This window comes from Rattus norvegicus, chromosome 2 (genome assembly GCF_036323735.1).
Source record: "Rattus norvegicus strain BN/NHsdMcwi chromosome 2, GRCr8, whole genome shotgun sequence".
NCBI lineage: Eukaryota > Metazoa > Chordata > Mammalia > Rodentia > Muridae > Rattus > Rattus norvegicus.
In genome coordinates, this window is record NC_086020.1 from 56331667 (window position 1) to 56353395 (window position 21729).

Genomic DNA, 21729 nt, shown 5'->3' on the forward strand with positions numbered 1-21729 from the left:
ATAGAGGGCATATCGCCTCAGGAGATGAAGTTACTATACTGAAGGAAAAAATCTGCACTCTCATGTGCATTGCAGCAGTACAGACAAAAGCTAAAGAATTAACCTAAGAATGAACAGTGTGTCTATTGCCGAAGCCACCTAGCACTTCAGAAACAGAGTTCTGAGCTGGAACTGACATGAATGGCACCCTCCCTGATGACTAGATTTCATGGTACTAGAAGGTGCCATGCAAGCTTCCAAAGGAGGGAGGAACCAACAGTCAAACCCAGCTATGTTACCTATGAACAAGTTTAGTAATGGCACACCTAACTTCACAGTACCCAAATACTCAGGACTTAAGACCTGCTCAACAAGGGGGTCATATGCTTCGTACTTTAAGCATAGCTACCCAATCAATGATAGAGACGTTGAAGAAGACTCCACAACCACTAATATACTAAACCAGCTTATTCCCTAGTAACACTATATAAATATTTGCTCGTATAACACACAGATAATTGTACTGTTCCTTCTTTGTTATGGAAATTTCCCTTTGGCAAAAATAGAGACCACTGCAGAAAACCCCAACCAGTCAATATGCCAAGATTAGAGCCAAGTCCTAATGATACATCTACAAAACACTCCCCCTCCAAGGAGGAGAGAACATTGCAGAAGGCAGGGGCCATAGAAAGATTATACAGAGTCGGATCAGTGAGTTTGCTGTGAGGCTGTGCCTTCTGATGACATCACAAGCTATACCTATACAGTTGTGCCAACATGACTGTCCCCAAATGAGCTACACAAGAAAGAACACCAGTGAACATGCCAGACAGAACAGAGAAAAGCCCATGAGGCCTCAGCCCTACATAGGCAACTACAGGCAAGTGAGTGAAGCTTACAGTTGCAGAGGGGGCTCTTCTGGGAAGAGAATACTAACAAGTTGTCTAGTGCTCAATGGTTAGCCCTGAAAAAAATACATATATGTGACATTGTATAAACTCAACAGATTATATTAGGAATATATATGTATATGTATATAAATAGATATGTGTATGTCATAATTATGGATGAAAAAGAGGCTATGAATTTGAAGGAGAGTGGGCAGGGGTATACAGGAGGATTTGAAGAAAGGGAAAGGAAGGGAGAAATGCAGTATTAAACTAACTAACTAACTAACTAACTAACTAACTAACTAACTAACCTAAGTGTTTATAAGTAGATAAATTCATAAAACACATATGGTTTTTAGTACTGATAGTCTTGAATCACCCTGAAAAAGAAAATCACTTGAATAATTAGCTTTATGTGGTCTCTGAGGGTGTCTATGAGAGATTGTCCCGATTGATAATTGTGTAAAAGGACCCAGCCCACTGTGGTTGGTACAATTCCCTGGGAGGAATAAACAAGATACCAGGACATAAGCTTGAGTGAGCCAAAGAGTCACTCAGTAAGCACGGTTCCTCCATTCTGCGTCAGGTCCTTCTGTGAGCTTCTGCCCTAACTTTGATCCATCGTGGCTTGTGACCAGAAAGTATAAGCCAAATAAACCTTTTATTTCCAAAGTTGCTTTTGGTGTGAACACTTTGTCATAGCAACAGAATGAAGCTAGAAATAGTCCTTTATCATAAAGGCTGTGTTCCAAGATGTCTTCGAATGATAGGCAGCTAATACTAGACCTTAAACGTTCTTTGTTTCCTTTATGCCCTACAGTGTTTTCACATAGTTAATCTTGTTCTGTAGGCTTTGTATGCACTTATGATGTCATTTTTGCTTTATTGCACCTGTGATGTGAAGGTCACTGTGAAGTAAATTAATAGATACCTGAACTTGGTCACAGTGACTCAAGCTCATCTAGTAAACAAGACGGTTGTTAAGTGGATAATGGGTGGGTGTTATACACAGTGTGGATTCACTGGAGATGATTTAAGTCTTGATGGGATGGGGAAAGATTTCACTATGCTATTCAGAATGACATGGCATTTAAAATTCATGGATTGTTTATTTGTGGAATTTTTAATCTTTTGTTTTTGACATAGTAATTTTTATTTATTTTTGGAAATTTATTTTTTTCTACTTTTAAAGAATGGTTGGCTGTGGCTAATGAAGCCATGAAGACCACAGATAAGGGTACACACAATGGGATGTTATTGATCCTCAAAAAAAGAAGAAAATTAGATTTTTTGTGAGAGGATGATGAACCTAGAGAACATTGTTACCAGTGAAATAATCTATTATTATTTCATTTTAGCTCCTCTCATCATTATTTTCAAGATGAACTTGAAAATCTAACTATCGTGACCTAGTAAGAGACCAATGGCTGGTTCCATCTTTTAGTCTCACTTTCTTGATCTTGAGAAAGTTTCTTCCCACAGATCATTCAGGTTCAGTCACAAATATAAGAAGCAACTTCATCTCAAGAAATAATAAATGGGTGGTAGTGTGGTCCATACCTAGAAAGACAGGAAGAAGACAGAAATGTCTGGTTTTGGCACTACAATATTAATCACACAATGAGACAGTTTCAGTAAATAAAAAACCTTTAAAATTAGAAAATATTGGTCTATTAACCTGCTTCTTACCAACAGTTACAAACACATCAAGTCAATGTATATATTATTTTGAGGAGAATTTTCCTTTACATTTCTTTCTATTATAAATAGATTTCAGGTAACTAGTGACAGTTGATGTGCTATTTTTACGGAAAGGCATAGCATGTTACCTTACTCTAATTCATCTCAAATCTGTAAAGTTGACTTTTTTTTAAAAGTTCTAAAAATTACATTCATTTACTTTATGCTTTCTTTGTATGTGTAGATGGATGTGTGGTATGTGCATGCTGTACCTCGTGTGTGGAAGTCAAGATTCTTTTCTTCCTTCCATTTGTGACAGGCAATTTTTTTCATTTTTATCAAATTGGGTATTTCTTATTTACATTTCTTCTTTTTTTCTTTTCTTTTTCTTTTTTTTCCGGAGCTGGGTCTTATTTACATTTCAAATGTTATTCCCGCCCGGCCTGCAGCAGCTCTCTGCTCCCAGACCCCTTGAGAGAAAGACCCAACCGCCTGGTCAGGTGGGCACTCCTGAGGCTGCAGAGCAGAAGAGACCACCAACACTGCCCACCCCTGCCCACATCCCTGGCCCAAGAGGAAACTGTATAAGGCCTCTGGGCTCCCGTGGGGGAGGGCCCAGGAGCTGCAGGACCCCTGCCTGAGACACCGCTGGAACCTGAAGGAAACAGACCGGATAAACAGTTCTCTGCACCCAAATCCCGTGGGAGGGAGAGCTAAACCTTCAGAGAGGCAGACAAGCCTGGGAAACCAGAAGAGACTGCTCTCTGCACACACATCTCCGACGCCAGAGGAAAACACCAAAGGCCATCTGGAACCCTGGTGCACTGAAGCTCCCGGAAGGAGCGGCGCATATCTTCCTGGTTGCTGCCGCTGCAGAGAGCCCGTGGGCAGCACCCCACGAGCGAACTTGAGCCTCGGGACCACAGGTAAGACCAACTTTTCTGCTGCAAGAAAGCTGCCTGGTGAGCTCGGGACACACGGAGGCAGAATTCCTCTAGGACCTGGCACGTCCTGTGTTTACCGGAAGTCCCACACCCTCGGATCCTGGCCTGCAGCAGCTCTCTGCTCCCAGACCCCGTGAGAGAGAGACCCAACCGCCTGGTCAGGTGGGCACTCCTGAGGCTGCAGAGCGGAAGAGACCACCAACACTGCCCACCCCTGCCCACATCCCTGGCCCAAGAGGAAACTGTATAAGGCCTCTGGGCTCCCGTGGGGGAGGGACCAGGAGCGGCAGGACCCCTGCCTGAGACACCGCCGGAACCTGAAGGAAACAGACCGGATAAACAGTTCTCTGCACCCAAATCCCGTGGGAGGGAGAGCTAAACCTTCAGAGAGGCAGACAAGCCTGGGACACCAGAAGAGACTGCTCTCTGCACATACATCTCGGACGCCAGAGGAAAACACCAAAGGCCATCTGGAACCCTGATGCACTGAAGCTCCCGGAAAGGGCAGCACAGATCTTCCTGGTGGCTGCCGCCACAGAGAGCCCGAGGGCAGCACCCTGCGAGCGAACTTGAGCCTCAGGACCACAGGTAAGACCAACATTTCTGCTGCAAGTGACCTGCCTGGTGAACTCAAGACACAGGCCCACAGGAACAGCTGAAGACGTGTAGAGAGGAAAAACCACACACCCGAAAGCAGAACACTTTGTCCCCATAACTGACTGAAAGAGAGGAAAACAGGTCTACAGCACTCCTGACACACAGGCTTATAGGACAGTCTAGCCACTGTCAGAAATAGCAGAACAAAGTAACACTAGAGATAATCTGATGGCGAGAGGCAAGCACAGGAAACCAAGCAACAGAAACCAAGACTACATGGCATCATCGGAGCCCAATTCTCCCACCAAAACAAACATAGAATATCCAAACACACCAGAAACGCAAGATCTAGTTTCAAAATCATATTTGATCATGATGCTGGAGGACTTCAAGAAAGACGTGAAGAACTCCCTTAGAGAACAAGTAGAAGCCTACAGAGAGGAATCACAAAAATGCCTGAAAGAATTCCAGGAAAACATAATTAAACAAGTAGAAGCCCATAGAGAGGAGTCACAAAAATCCCTGAAAGAATTCCAGGAAATCATAAATAAACAAGTAGAAGCCCATAGAGAGGAGTCACAAAAATCCCTGAAAGAATTCCAGGAAAACACAATCAAACAGTTGAAGGAATTAAAAATGGAAATAGAAGCAATCAAGAAAGAACACATGGAAACAACCCTGGATATAGAAAACCAAAAGAAGAGACAAGGAGCTGTAGATACAAGCTTCACCAACAGAATACAAGAGATGGAAGAGAGAATCTCAGGAGCAGAAGATTCCATAGAAATCATTGACTCAACTGTCAAAGATAATGTAAAGCGGAAAAAGCTACTGGTCCAAAACATACAGGAAATCCAGGACTCAATGAGAAGATCAAACCTAAGGATAATAGGTATAGAAGAGAGTGATGACTCCCAGCTCAAAGGACCAGTAAATATCTTCAATAAAATCATAGAAGAAAATTTCCCTAACCTAAAAAAAGAAATACCCATAGACATACAAGAAGCCTACAGAACTCCAAATAGATTGGACCAGAAAAGAAACACCTCCCGTCACATAATAGTCAAAACACCAAACGCACAAAATAAAGAAAGAATATTAAAAGCAGTAAGGGAAAAAGGTCAAGTAACATATAAAGGCAGACCTATCAGAATCACACCAGACTTCTCGCCAGAAACTATGAAGGCCAGAAGATCCTGGACTGATGTCATACTGACCCTAAGAGAACACAAATGCCAGCCCAGGTTACTGTATCCTGCAAAACTCTCAATTAACATAAATGGAGAAACCAAGATATTCCATGACAAAACCAAATTTACACAATATCTTTCTACAAATCCAGGACTACAAAGGATAATAAAGGGTAAAACCCAACATAAGGAGGCAAGCTATACCCTAGAAGAAGCAAGAAACTAATCGTCTTGGCAACAAAACAAAGAGAATGAAAGCACACAAACATAACCTCACATCCAAATATGAATATAACGGGAAGCAAAAATCACTATTCCTTAATATCTCTCAACATCAATGGCCTCAACTCCCCAATAAAAAGAAATAGATTAACAAACTGGATACACAACGAGGACCCTGCATTCTGCTGCCTACAGGAAACACACCTCAGAGAGAAAGACAGACACTACCTCAGAGTGAAAGGCTGGAAAAAACAACTTTCCAAGCAAATGGTCAGAAGAAGCAAGCTGGAGTAGCCATTCTAATATCAAATATAATCAATTTTCAACTAAAAGTCATCAAAAAAGATAAGGAAGGACACTTCATATTCATCAAAGGAAAAATCCACCAAGATGAACTCTCAATCCTAAATATCTATGCCCCAAATACAAGGGCACCTATATATGTAAAAGAAACCTTACTAAAGCTCAAAACACACATTGCACCTCACACAATAATAGTGGGAGATTTCAACACCCCACACTCATCAATGGACAGATCATGGAAACAGAAATGAAACAGTGATGTTGACAGACTAAGAGAAGTCATGAGCCAAATGGACTTAACGGATATTTATAGAACATTCTATCCTAAAGCAAAAGGATATACCTTCTTCTCAGCTCCTCATGGTACTTTCTCCAAAATTGACCATATAGTTGGTCAAAAAACGGGCCTCAACAGGTACAGAAAGATAGAAATAATGCCATGTGTGCTAGCGGACCACCACGGCCTAAAACTGGTCTTCAATAACAATAAGGGAAGAATGCCCACATATACGTGGAAATTGAACAATGCTCTACTCAATGATAACCCGGTCAAGGAAGAAATAAAGAAAGAAATTAAAAACTTTTTAGAATTTAATGAAAATGAAGGTACAACATACCCAAACTTATGGGACACAATGAAAGCTGTGCTAAGAGGAAAACTCATAGCGCTGAGTGCCTGCAGAAAGAAACAGGAAAGAGCATATGTCAGCAGCTTGACAGCACACCTAAAAGCTCTAGAACAAAAAGAAACAAATACACCCAGGAGGAGTAGAAGGGAGGAAATAATCAAACTCAGAGCTGAAATCAACCAAGTAGAAACAAAAAGGACCATAGAAAGAATCAATAGAACCAAAAGTTGGTTCATTGAGAAAATCAACAAGATAGATAAACCCTTAGCCAGACTAACGAGAGGACACAGAGAGTACGTCCAAATTAACAAAATCAGAAATGAAAAGGGAGACATAACTACAGATTCAGAGGAAATTCAAAAAATCATCAGATCTTACTATAAAAACCTATATTCAACAAAACTTGAAAATCTGCAGGAAATGGACAATTTCCTAGACAGATACCAGGTATCGAAGTTAAATCAGGAACAGATAACCAAGTTAAACAACCCCATAACTCCTAAGGAAATAGAAGCAATCATTAAAGGTCTCCCAACCAAAAAGAGCCCAGGTCCAGACGGGTTTAGTGCAGAATTCTATCAAACCTTCATAGAAGACCTCATACCAATATTATCCAAACTATTCCACAAAATTGAAACAGATGGATCACTACCGAATACCTTCTACGAAGCCACAATTACTCTTATACCTAAACCACACAAAGACACAACAAAGAAAGAGAACTTCAGACCAATTTCCCTTATGAATATCGACACAAAAATACTCAATAAAATTCTGGCAAACCGAATCCAAGAGCACATCAAAACAATCATCCACCATGATCAAGTAGGCTTCATCCCAGGCATGCAGGGATGGTTTAACATATGGAAAACCATCAATGTGATCCATTATATAAACAAACTGAAAGAACAAAACCACATGATCATTTCATTAGATGCTGAGAAAGCATTTGACAAAATTCAACACCCCTTCATGATAAAAGTCCTGGAAAGAATAGGAATTCAAGGCCCATACCTAAATATAGTAAAAGCCATATACAGCAAACCAGTTGCTAACATTAAACTAAATGGAGAGAAACTTGAAGCAATCCTACTAAAATCAGGGACTAGACAAGGCTGCCCACTCTCTCCCTACTTATTCAATCTAGTTCTTGAAGTTCTAGCCAGAGCAATCAGACAACAAATGGAGATCAAGGGGATACAGATCGGAAAAGAAGAGATCAAAATATCACTATTTGCAGATGATATGATAGTATATTTAAGTGATCCCAAAAGTTCCACCAGAGAACTACTAAAGCTGATAAACAACTTCAGTAAAGTGGCTGGGTATAAAATTAACTCAAATAAATCAGTTGCCTTCCTCTATACAAAAGAGAAACAAGGCGAAAAAGAAATGAGGGAAACGACACCCTTCATAATAGACCCAAATAATATAAAGTACCTCGGTTTGACTTTAACCAAGCAAGTAAAAGATCTGTACAATAAGAACTTCAAGACACTGAGGAAAGAAATTGAAGAAGATCTCAGAAGATGGAAAGATCTCCCATGCTCATGGATTGGCAGGATTAATATAGTAAAAATGGCCATTTTACCAAAAGCAATCTACAGATTCAATGCAATCCCCATCAAAATACCAATCCAATTCTTCAAAGAGTTAGACAGAACAATCTGCAAATTCATCTGGAATAACAAAAAATCCAGGATAGCTAAAGCTATCCTCAACAATAAAAGGACTTCAGGGGGAATCACTATCCCTGAACTCAAGCAGTATTACAGAGCAATAATGATAAAAACTGCATGGTATTGGTACAGAGACAGACAGATAGACCAATGGAATAGAATTGAAGACCCAGAAATGAACCCACACACCTATGGTCACTTGATTTTTGAGAAAGGAGCCAAAACCATCAAATGGAAAAAAGATAGCATTTTCAGCAAATGGTGCTGGTTCAACTGGAGGTCAACATGTAGAAGAATGCAGATCGATCCATGCTTATCACCCTGTACAAAGCTTAAGTCCAAGTGGATCAAGGACCTCCACATCAAACCAGACACACTCAAACTAGTAGAAGAAAAACTAGGGAAGCATCTGGAACACATGGGCACTGGAAAAAATTTCCTGAACAAAACACCAATGGCTCATGCTCTAAGATCAAGAATCGACAAATGGGATCTCATAAAACTGCAAAGCTTCTGTAAGGCAAAGGACACTGTGGTTAGGACAAAACGGCAACCAACAGATTGGGAAAAGATCTTTACCAATCCTACAACAGATAGATGCCTTATATCCAAAATATACAAAGAACTCAAGAAGTTAGACCGCAGGGAAACAAATAACCCTATTAAAAATGGGGTTCAGAGCTAAACAAAGAATTCACAGCTGAGGAATGCCGAACGGCTGAGAAACACCTAAAGAAATGTTCAACATCTTTAGTCATAAGGGAAATGCAAATCAAACCACCCTGAGATTTCACCTCACACCAGTGAGTATGGCTAAGATCAAAAACTCAGGTGACAGCAGATGCTGGTGAGGATGTGGAGAAAGAGGAACACTCCTCCATTGTTGGTGGGATTGCATACTGGTACAACCATTCTGGAAATCAGTCTGGAGGATCCTCAGAAAATTGGACATTGAACTGCCTGAGGATCCAGCCCTACCTCTCTTGGGCATATACCCAAAGGATGCCCCAACATATAAAAAAGACACGTGCTCCACTATGTTCATTGCAGCCTTATTTATAATAGCCAGAAGCTGGAAAGAACCCAGATGCCCTTCAACAGAGGAATGGATACAGAAAATGTGGTACATCTACACAATGGAATATTACTCAGCTATCAAAAACAACGAGTTTATGAAATTCGTAGGCAAATGGTTGGAACTGGAAAATATCATCCTGAGTGAGCTAACCCAATCACAGAAAGTCATACATGGTATGCACTCATTGTTAAGTGGCTATTAGCCCAAATGCTTGAATTACCCTAGATCCCTAGAACAAACGAAACTCAAGATGGATGATCAAAATGTGAATGCTTCACTCCTTCTTTAAATGACGAAAAAGAATACCCTTGACAGGGAAGGGAGAGGCAAAGATTAAAACAGAGACCGAAGGAACACCCATTCAGAGCCTGCCCCACATGTGGCCCATACATATACAGCCACCCAATTAGACAAGATGGAGGAAGCAAAGAAGTGCAGGCCGACAGGAGCCGGATGTAGATCGCTCCTGAGAGACACAGCCAGAATACAGCAAATACAGAGGCGAATGCCAGCAGCAAACCACTGAACTGAGAATAGGACCCCCCGCTGAAGGAATCAGAGAAAGAACTGGAAGAGCTTGAAGGGGCTCCAAACCCCATATGTACAACAATGCCAAGCAACCAGAGCTTCCAGGGACTAAGCCACTACCTAAGGACTATATATGGACTGACCCTGGACTCTGACCTCATAGGTAGCAATGAATATCCTAGTAAGAGCACCAGTGGAAGGGGAAGCCCTGGGTCCTGCTAAGACTGAATCCCCAGTGAACTAGACTGTGGGGGGAGGGCGGCAATGGGGGAAGGGTTGGGAGGGGAACACCCATAAGGTAGGGGAGGGGGGAGGGGGATGTTTGCCCGGAAACCGGGAAAGGGAATAACACTCGAAATGTATATAAGAAATACTCAAGTTAATAAAAAAAAAAGAGGAAAAAATGTTATTCCCTTTCCCGGTTGGTTTCCTGTCCATCAGCTCCCTATCCCCTCCCTGTCTCCTTCTATATGGGTGTTCCCCTCCCCATCCACCCTCCCATTATCACCCCCCCCAATAATCCCCTACACTGGGGTTCCAACCTTGGCGGGACCCAGGGCTTCCTTTCCACTGGTGCCCCAACAAGAGTATTCACTGCTACCTATGCAGTTGGAGCCCAGGTTCAGTGCATGTATAGTCTTTGGGTAGTGGTTTAGTCCTGTGACAGGTAAATATAAACAATCAGACATTCAATCCTCGGGTGATAATTCAATGGGTGAAGTCTTTGCTGTGCAAGTATGAGGACTTGAGTTTGGATCCTGATACTTACATAAAAAGCTGGTATGCTGATATATGCTTGTACCCTGCTGTTGGGGATCGAAGTGGGGGCATATGTATCCCAGGGGTTCATTGACTCGATACCCAAGCTAAACAGCAAACTCCAGACTCAGCAAAATACAGTATTTTTGTTTGTTTGTTTGTTTTTTTTAATGATGTGGTGAACAATAGAGGTAGATAACCAGAATTGACATCTGGCCCCCATAGAAACACACAGATGTGCAAATGCATCCTCATGCATATGTGCACACACACACACATATATCTCATAAACACACTTGAACATAAAACTGATCACCCATGTTAATTTACTCATTAGATGTGAAATATGAAGACTGTGGTATTTTCAAAGTAAAAATGTAAGCCCCACTCTGATATCAGAATGAAGACACCATGGGTTTATGTTGAATAACTTTATGAACATGAATGAACAGTTTTTGTTTTCCATGTTTCCCAGAAACAATGCAAGCGGGGGCATGCATATGTAGAGCTCGACTGTTTTAAAACAACACTCATGCCAACCACATCTACTATAAACATCCGTGTGGCAATGACACCAGACGTCATTCGCTGGCAAGGAACCTGGTGTTCACAGCACTAGTCCTGTTGAAATGAAATGAAATCTGAGTGCTAATCTATATACTTTCAGAATGTAGTTGAGAACCTGAGGCTGCCTGGACTTTGAGTCCCTGCCAGATTAAACATTTTTTTTTCAGATTAAACATTTAACTTCTATGACCACAAATCTCATGAAACAGCAGGGCTTCCTTGAAGTCTTTTTCACAGTCTTTATTACTGCATATACAATGCATTTGAAAGCAGTTCACATGAACTTGGCAGCACCGGGGGAAAGAGAATTTATGCCATTTTAAGAAAGACGTAACAGCACAGTCTATTGGTACAATGGCTTTTCAGACTAGGGATGCCAGTTTGATGTCCTATAACTTTGTGCATTCTCTTGGAGATTAAGGATTAAGTAAGAGTTTCTCTCCCAGAACCAAAGCTGATTTAAGCCATCAGGTAAATAATACCCATGACAAAGATCTAGATGTCTTCCTGATCGGTTAGTGGTTATTATATTGGCTATAAAATATAGATATAAATATGAACTTCCCCATCAATAGTAAAACTCAAAAATAGGTAACAAATGGAGAGAGAGAGAGAGAGAGAGAGAGAGAGAGAGAGAGAGAGAGAGAGAGAGAAATGTATGTTTTCTTCACTGATAAACTTCTGATAGGTTATCTAGTTTCAAATAGCCTTAAATATATATGCAGAAGAGCAACTCAGCATATATGCACACACATATATGCTCAACATGTGTGTGTGTGTGTGTGTGTGCACGCGCATGTGTGTGTGTATAACCTAGAAGAGGTTATGAGAGGAAGTTGTGAGGACAGGAAGGATTAGGGAGGGGTAGAAGGAAGGGGTATAGATGATTTAATCACTATTCACACATGAAATTCTCAAAGTAATAAAACCCATAGTTTATATCGTATGTCCAATTTAGGATGCTTAGTCCTGGTATGTGTTCATATGCATGTAATGCAGATATCTATACGGATGGATGCATGTACACATGTGCAAGTAGAGGACAAAAACCAACCTTGGGTGTCAGTACTCAGGGCCTGTGTACCCTTTTTAGAAAAGGTCTTTCTTTTGACTCACTAATTAGACTACACTATCTGGCCAGCAAGTATAGGGACCCTCCTTTCTCAGCTTCTCCATCACTGCAGTTACAAGGGCACAGCACTATACCCAGCTTTTAAAGTGGCTGCTGTGGCCCAAACTGAGGTACTTCTGTTTCCATAGTAAACCAACGACTGGGTCCGCACAGTCAAACAATGTATTCATATTCATAACAGCCCTATAGTTAGCCGGAGTTGGGTGTGGTAGGAGGAGACAGTGGTTTACATACATATCGTCGTTGGTCTAGCGCTGATCTGTTGAGTTCTGCTTCCCTGGTTATCTTTGTTATGTTACCTTTACATTCGTTCTCAGGATCTCCTTGGTGATAGTATGTGTGGCTGGGTGTGAATTGAGGGGGCAGCAGTTAGAGTTGCTCTGAACTTTGTCAAGATCTGAGTGCCAGAGGCAGGCTCTCAGAAGGAGGGGGTGTAGTTGGGAATGCGTGGGAGGGAGGGCTATTAACATCTGGTTTCTTTCCTGTCGCTATTCCACAACTTTCTCACAAGCTTCCCTCTTCTAAGACGTCTCTGTGTGTATCATCACAGTTTTTTTTCCCCCTCTGTTGAGCACCCAAGGAATCTAAGAACTGGTTAAAGTTTGCAAATGAAGATCAGCTATAAGATCTAAACCACATTGTTCCCTGGCGTGGAGCTTTGAGGAGAACTTAGGCGTTCTACCTCCAACACATGGTTGTTAGAGCACAAGGAAGCTGATTTTACACCCCCTTTTTGGCATCTACACCCTATTTTGTAAAGCTGGGAGATCTCAAGATCATAAAGAATGTCTTAGGGCATTGTCCTTATTCAAACACGCATGCAGGCACACGCATGCACACACGCAGCTTGCACGCAGCACACACGCACACGTTACCTACTGCAATGGTTTCTTGTCTGTGACTCATTCTTCTGCCCCCTTTCTTCATGTTTTGAGCCTGTCTCCCATTTCCCTTCTTCCTGCCATGCTACTTTTTGACTGTTGGCTGAATTACAGTGTCATGCCTTAGCTGCAGGAAATACTAAACAGCGTCTGTAAGTGGAACATTCAGCTCTGGTGGTGTGGATTCCCTTTTGCTGGCAGCTTCTAGTTTTACTTTCGCGTTACTATAATTAAATCCTGTTGCTTACTGTCAGGAAAAGTCAGTGACAATGGAAATTTGAGGCATATTCATGTTACATATTTATTGAACAGTTTACAGTGTCCGTTGTTGTTCTAGATAATTTGTTCTTGCAACGAATCTAACAGTCCTTGGACTATAGTTTCTCTAAGAGAGCCATAGAAGTTTTTGCATGTGTACCTTGGATCACATCCATCTGTACTTAGTGATTTTGCAAATATATATTTATCTAATTATTTATATATTTATATATACACATATATAATACATACAAATAAATTTTTATATTTATATTATATATTTATATTTTTATAAACATGTTTATTCAAGGGGTACATTACGGTAATTCAATACTTGTATGAAACGTATAATAATCAAATCAATTAAAACATCCACCTTTGGAGATTTTCAATTTCTTCATGCTTTCCTATGTTTAAGGGTTCAAGGGAAAAGTGTATTAAGGCGTAACACTATTGAGAGTGAGAGAGATGTTGGGAAAATCACCATAGCTTCTGGGTGGGATTGAAAGTAATGACAATTCTCTGCTCTTCTCATGAGGTCACCAGCTGATGGCGGAATGAGCTGGCGCTCATTTTGAAGTTAATATCTGTTGGAATGCTTTCAGACAAAGCAAGAAAAAAGAGAGGAAATTTTAGGAATTAAAGATAATTTCCAAGCAATAAGAAAATCCCTACTGATAATTTCCCCAGACATACTTAGAGAGCCTATGTAAACAGAAAAAGAAAATTTCAAAGATTTAATCAGAGTCAAGGCCCAGAATAGAAATAGAAAGGCTGAAGATATTACATGGAAAAATGTGGTCTTCAGAAAAGGATCATAGAGAATTTAAGAAAAGTGATAGGGCTATAGTAGGCTCAAAAAGTTCTGTGGTCGTGCAGTTTTGCACATTAGTTTATGTTGAATGGAACCAAGAGACTGGGTGGCTAGTGGTCTCATGGCGCTTTGAGAGCACTTGGTTTATGGCTAGTATGAACTGTGATACACTCGAAATGTAAGATGCTCACTGTGTCTTGAAGATTGTGTATGGGGAAAAACACCAGAAAAAAGAGCCATTAATACATTTAACATTGATTAGATATTGAAATGAGGTGTATTATGTACATGTTAAAATGTATTACTGAAATTAATCTTAACTTATGAAATAAAACTGTACTTACTAGAAAATTGAAAATTAGACCTGTGGCTCTTGTGAATAGCCTGTATTCCATTTCCACCATGTAGTATAAACTTGGGCAGAGCAAAACTTAATGGAGGAGGCTTAGCTGGCTGGACTTCAGTGTATGCATCTCTGAGAGTCAGGAACAAAGATGACTGGAGGGACCTGATCCTCGAAGGATTTGATCACATTCTTTCTTCAGTCAATGATTAACTTTTAGAAAATGACTTGTTATGAACACCCATTTATGATTTCAAGCCAGTGACACATTACCTCGAACATGTTAGGTCTCCCAATGTTAGTCAGTTTGCAAATAATCTCTAAATATAGTTCATTATTTATGGTAGAAAATGGAGGTTTGTATCCCAACATATTGAGAAACCCAGGGTGGAGAGAGTAGGGTAAGGGTCACAGAATGAATCACAGCCTGGGTTAGGATTGGCATCTCTATGACTCATTCTTGATTTTAACCACTAGACAATTTTCCTCTTGAGAAATACTAAGCGTGATGGACCTTTCCCACCAGCATCCCAAGAACTGTTGCCAAGATGACTATTAAGTAATAGACGTGAGGTGGGCAACATGAAGTCGGTGGATCCTAGCCAGCAGCCTTGTGCTATCTGTGTAAGAAACTGGCCCAATCTGAGAAGTTTAAAGGGAACAGAGTGATGTTGTATCTTTAGGGGGACACGGAGGGAATCCCACTGCAGAAGTGAAAGTGCTACTTCTTGCTTTTAGAAATCATTTCAAAATGGAAACATGTATTCAGAAAAATACCGAGATCGGGTTCATGGTACTTTTTTCACAAGGCTGAAGCTCAGTTGGGCAGGAGTGGGAATTTGTATTTGACCAGGTGTGCTTCCACTTGATAAAGTTGGTCACACCTGTGAAGATGGTTACACCAATGGGGTGGGCATATTTAAGCTTTTGAGGGTTGTAGTTAATGGCACTGAGCTTTGGTACCATGATACTTTGCACACCAATGTCTTCGACTCCAGTGAGTACCGACATCTGTGTCTGCAGCTGTTCTTTGCATTCTGTAGGTGAAGGAATTTAGTGTTTCTTTAGTATTTCTTTTTCTAATACTGAGGAATTGTTGGCATGTAGAATTTGTGAGAAATGAGGGATGGAGCCCAGTTATGTGACTCCCTCAACAAAATGGAAGAAAGAACTCAGGATGCAAAATGCCTCTCATTGAGAGATCAGCCAGTTGGGATACAAAGTCATGAACTGTCTGTCATTCCCCAGCACCTGCCTATTGTACCTAGAAAAGGGTAGGATGAAGGTGCCCTTTACATCTCCAGGATGGAGGTGTTAGAGACTGGGTCACTGACTGGATCAGGAGATCAGGGGAGATAGGTAATCTGTAGGAGGAATAAAAGTTAGAGATACTTATGGGAGGAATGGGGAGGGACCGACCCAGAGCAGTGATTCATGCAGATAAAGGATGGTAGGGTATTCAACCAGGGAGCTTAATGCTTAGGTTTAAAGATTTTACTCTCCTTCTAGTGTAATCTCTGCCTATTAACCCTATGTTTAAAGAAGGAAGAATACACTATAGAGCCTGATCAGTGGTGCTGAAGAAACTTGTCTACTGTGAACTCATGACATCCTTGTAAAGGCAGCAGAAAGAAAGAAGAAACACTTAACACAGGATGGCAAAGCAGGGTATTTTATTTTTATTTTTCAAGCTACTTCATCCAGGACTTAATGGGGAAGTTACAGTTAATTTTTTAAAAATGATTTATTCATTTACATCCCAAATGCTGCCCTTCCTCATGGTTCCTCCCTCATGGAGTCCCTTCCACCAACCCCTCTGTTTTGCCTCTGAGAGGGTGGGCCCCCACCCTGGGTATCCCCTTACCCTGCCAAATTGAGTCTTCAGGATTAGGATCATCCTCTCCCACGGAGGCAAGACAAGGCATGCAACCCTCTGCTGCATGTGTGCCGGGGTCCTTGGTCCAGCCGAGGTAATGCTTTCTGCTTGGTGTCTCAGCCTCTGAGAGCTCCCAGGGGTCCCGGTTAGTTGACACTGTTGGTCTTCCTGTGGGGTTCCTATCCCCTTCAGGGCCTTTAATCCCATAAGAGTCCCGACCTCCATCCAATGTTTGGATGTGGGTATCTGCATCCTTTTTGGTCAGCTCCTGGGTAGAGCCTCTCAGAGAACAGTCATGCTAGGCTCCTGTCTCTAAGCATAACAGAGTATCATTAATAGTGTCAGGGATTGGTACTTGCCTATGGGATGGGTCTCAAGTTGGATCAGTTATTGGTTGGTCATTTCCTCAGTTTCTGATCCATCTTTGGTCCCACATTTCTTAGACAGGACACATTTTGGGTTGAAAGGTTTGCGGGTGGATTGGTGTCCTTATCCCTCCACTGGGTATCCTGCCTGACTACAAGAGGCGGTATCTTCAGGCTTCATGTCCCCACTGATCTGCATCTCAGCTAAGGTCACCCTCATTGACTCCTGGGAGCCTCCTTCACCTCCGGTGTCAGGGACAGCCTAGCATTCCCCTCTCCCCGTCTTCAGCAGCTGTAGATTTCCATTTATTCTCCTGGACCTCTGGGCCTTTCTCATGTCTCTTCCCACACCTGAACCTGCCTTCCTATTCCCCTCAAGCGCTCCTCTCCCATCTATTTTCCTCCCCTCTTTGCCTCTCATGACTATTACGTTTTCCCTTCTCGGTGGAATTCGAGCATCACCACTTAGGTCTTCCTTCTTGTTTACCTTCCTTGGGTCTTGGGTGTATCACGGGTACCTGTACTTTACAGCGAATGTCCACTTACGAGTCTGTACATACTATGCATGTCCTTTTGGGCCTGGATTACCTCATTTGGGATGATATTTTCTAGTTCTATCCATTTGTCTGCAAAATTCTTGATTTTTTTTAAATAGCTGAATAGTATTCTTTTGTGTAAATGAACCATATTGTCTGCATCCTTTCTTTGGTTAAGGGACATCTGGGTTGTTTCTATTTCTGGCTATTATAAATAAGGCTATTGTGAACATAGTGGAGTGCACATCCTTGTGGTATGATGGAACATCTTTTAGATATATGTCCAGGAGTGGAATATCTGGGTCTTTAGGGAGAATTATTTTCCAATTTTTTGAGAAAACACCAGATAAATTTCCAGAGTGGTTGTACAAGTTTGAGCTCCCACCAACAATGGAGAAGTGTTCCCCTTTTTCCACATCCTTGCCGCATGTGCTGTCATTTGAGGTTTTGATTTTGGCCATTTTGATTGGAGCAAGGTGGAATCTCAGGGTCATTTTGACTTGCATTTCTCTGATGGCTAAGCATGTTGTACATGGTGCCCACAATCTGATGCTTAACAAAAGGTTAAATTGTTATAATTAAGAATGAATTATTGCTTCAAGTTCAATGATCTTAAAATCATGTCTTTAAATTATCTTGCTCATTTAGGTTAACATCTGATGACCATTGGCTGTCTGAAGACCCTGCTAAGAGTTCCAGATGATTCATTTAATTCTTTAACAAAACACAGAGAATTCATTCACTCGTGTCAGTCTCATAACAATCCAGAAGTGAGCTGTCTATATCTCAGCATCACAGACCAGAAACCAGGCTGATGGAGTTCTAGAATTTGCCTATGACACACAGCCACTAACTGGTATATTTAGAAGTTAGATAAAAGTTGCTTCAAGAGTTTCATAAATAATTCAAAAGTATCAGATAAAATTGAGATAAAGATTATAACAGATAGAGGTAAAAAGACAGACAATGAAGAGGAGTCAGAGTCCCCAAATTATTAAATCCACAATTGACAAAAATGTTCCTGCTTATATATGCCAGTGTGTGTGTGTGTGTGTGTGTTTGTGTGTGTGTGTGTTGCACATGTGCATTCTGTGAGAAGTGGGTAAGAATAGGAGGAAGTGTAAACACAAATAAGCCATGTTTGTTTTCCCAGATTGCTTTTATTTGTATTGAGGGAAAGGGAATAAGGAGAGAAGACTTCTCTGTGGGCTCTGGACAGCAACTGAACAAAGTGATCCAAAGCGATCACTCACTATTTTTATGCCTTTTAAGTTAATTTTTAAGGTTAAAGCACAAACGTGCAAGTTCCATGATGGCTTTTTCATAGGTGTGTCATAATACTTCGTTCTAACTCATCCCCCTGCCTCACTACCACATCTCTTCAGCCTCATTTTGCTGCTCCCTTTCCTCATCCAAATGCTCCTTTTTCCTTGCAGGGAACAACCTGTCTCCCATCATCATGTCTTCTCATTGTTCACTTTACAAAAACCTCAGCTTTTTGTATCAACCAATTTCCTTACATTTTTGAATAATAGTACGATTCACAATTGGACGCTTGTGTATCTACAGGGAGACCCTCTTGATCACAAGTTTAAACTCCTCTCAATTCTTCATCCCCCTAAGCTTTGTCTTGGTGCAGGACTGAAGCCCCGATGATTGGTCTCATTGGACAAAGTTTCTGTTATCGCCAGAGAACGATCTGGAGTTTGTGACTGTTTCAATAATCCAAGTTAAAAAACAAAATATGAAAAAAAACACCTGTCACCAAAAGGGGTGAGGGCAGTCACTCATCACGTTTCATAAAGCAAGGATTGAAAATGCTCTGCTTTGTAATAACACATGTTTATGGATTATGGTGGGAAGTCCTTATCCAGAATTTTCTTATCTAATATCAAACTATAACTAAATCACTTTAGGCAAGGATACCTATGTTTTATTTTAAATACTGTATAATGATAACTATTATGTATGATTTAATCTTAGTTTGGGAGGTTTCTCTATAATTTAAAATTGGGTTTATATTTGAAATTATGTAGGAATTTGGGTACACACACACACACACACACACACACACACACACACAAATCAGGCGAATCTAGGGCCTGAATGATTAGGGCCCTGTGTGATTTTTTTTATATTTCATTATTCCAAAATGTGACAAATTGATGTTTTGTTTGGTACCCTAGGGTCAGTGTTGGCTGTGGTGTTTCTAGATTAACTTACATGTTCCAGAAATATAAAAATGCATAATGTGTAAAGTCCAAAGCAGAATGCCAGCATTTCCATCTTCAAAGACTTCCCAAACTCCCCTCAGATTTATCCTCATGTCAAAATTTCTGTCTTGCATAGTGACCCATTAAACACATTCGTATTGCTTTTCTTGATAAAATTGGGGTTCTCCAAGGAAGGAGATCCACTCACTCTCTTCTGACCTGTCTGTCAGCAATATTTTCTTTCATCTTCCTCTTAATTCTCAAACAAAATATTTATAAAACTGTAGACTATAGTGTCAAAAACCTCACAAGTGATATAACTAATATTGTTCTTTTATATATAAGAAAATAGATGACCAGAAACATTTCTTGTCTTTTATACTTAGAACCAAGGGAGAAAGAAACAGAAAGCTTAATTCTTCGGTTACTCATAATAAAGCACCACATTCTTTCCAGGTTATCACTGATTTATCCACTGTATCTACATTATTCCTGGTAGTCACCACATTAACCATGGGGGATGCTGCAGTGCTTATGTTCAAGTTACTTTCATTTTATTTAATAATGGTCCAAAAAAATACAATCCATGGAGCTGGCAATTTAATTACTGTATAGCATCATACTTGTTCTATTTTGTTTGAAATTTTGTTATTGCTCTCATATTACAGGTAACCCCATATACTAACATTCATTAAAGGTTCCTAATTTATAAATTAAGTTTCCTCATGGGAATGCATTCATTTATGTGTGTCCAGGAAAAAAAGCTAGTATGTTTGGAGTTGGTAGTCTCCACAGTTTCCAGCATCCACTAAAGGTATTGGGATATATTCCTTGTGGCAAGAGAGAACTATTGTATATTGTATTATTCACTATAAATTGAATTTAATATTTAAATTAGTTGCATTTTATACAGAATGTCTGCAGTTTTAAGATTTACTGTATATTATTGTTTTCCTTGAATTTACTGTAAAATATTTTATTGTATATATGACTATAAGTAACTTGAAGAATTGCCAAGTTTACCTTATATTGTCTTCAATGAGATACCCAAATAACAAAAACCCTTCCTTCATTATGGTTGACTACTTATGTAGTGGGTGATGTCAATCAGACTGGTTGAAATGCTCATGTGAATATCTCCAACAAAAGGACCAAGCCATAGATCTTAGAGCTGTGATGTATTAGGTTGGAAGGTGGAAAAATATTACAATGCCTAAAAATCAGAAGAGCCATTCAAAGTCCAAGGTGATTGGCTCAAGTTCACCTGGAATGATGGCATCACACAAACCATGGTGAGTGACTAGGGTACATGGGGAAGCAATTCTTCTCTCATTGGCTACCTGAGGAGACTTTGCTGGTTAGGTAACTCATTCCAGGCCTTATATTAATTTGCTTTCCAAATCTCTCAGCCCTCTTAGTGAACTATTGCTGAAGGGAGTCACAGAGTTCCTTTTCTTCTGTCTGTCACAGCAGTGAGGACTAGGGACTCCCTTGATCACTAACCACTCTTTCTTTACATTGTGTAATGTATAAAGGTCCCATCAGGCTGATTTAGGTTCTGCTCTTCACTTCCTGTACCTCCTTTTTTAGGGCATTTTCTCATGTTTCTCATAGCAGCTCATATTTATAAATCGAAACCTCTCAGGGACCTGTTTGCTTCCTCAGTTGTAACCATTTGGACAGGTTCAGGACTCTAAAAGTTTCTCAGACTGTCCCTGCCCTTTTTTTTTCCTTTTTTTTTTTTTTTAGGAGCTGAGGACCGAACCCAGGGCCTTGGGCTTACGAGGCAAGTGCTCTACCACTGAGCTAAATCCCCAACCCCTGTCCCTGCCCTTTATTCGCCTTTTAGTACTGGTTTTTTATTGCAAGCATGTAAAGTTTCTTATCTAGATGAAAGCTACATTTTGTATTTGTATATTATTTATGTGAGCCATGTATGGTGCTATGTGCCTATAATCCCAGACCTAGGGAAGTAGGAGCAAGAGGTTCAGAGGTTGAGACAAAACTCAAGCCATCTTCACTCAGCCTGTAGATAGAAAAGACAGTTGTGTGGAAACATGGAGACCTCTTTGGACTAGAGGGCAGAGTTTTCGTATATGAATGGGAAAGGACTTCTTGGCTACATAACTAGCTGAGTCTACGTGAGATTCCATCAAAATAAACCTCGACAAAACAAATGATCACCTATGCCATGGTGAAAGTAATCTTCTCAAAAAATAATGATATCTCATTTTGGAGAAGAATATGTTTTGCATATACTTACATA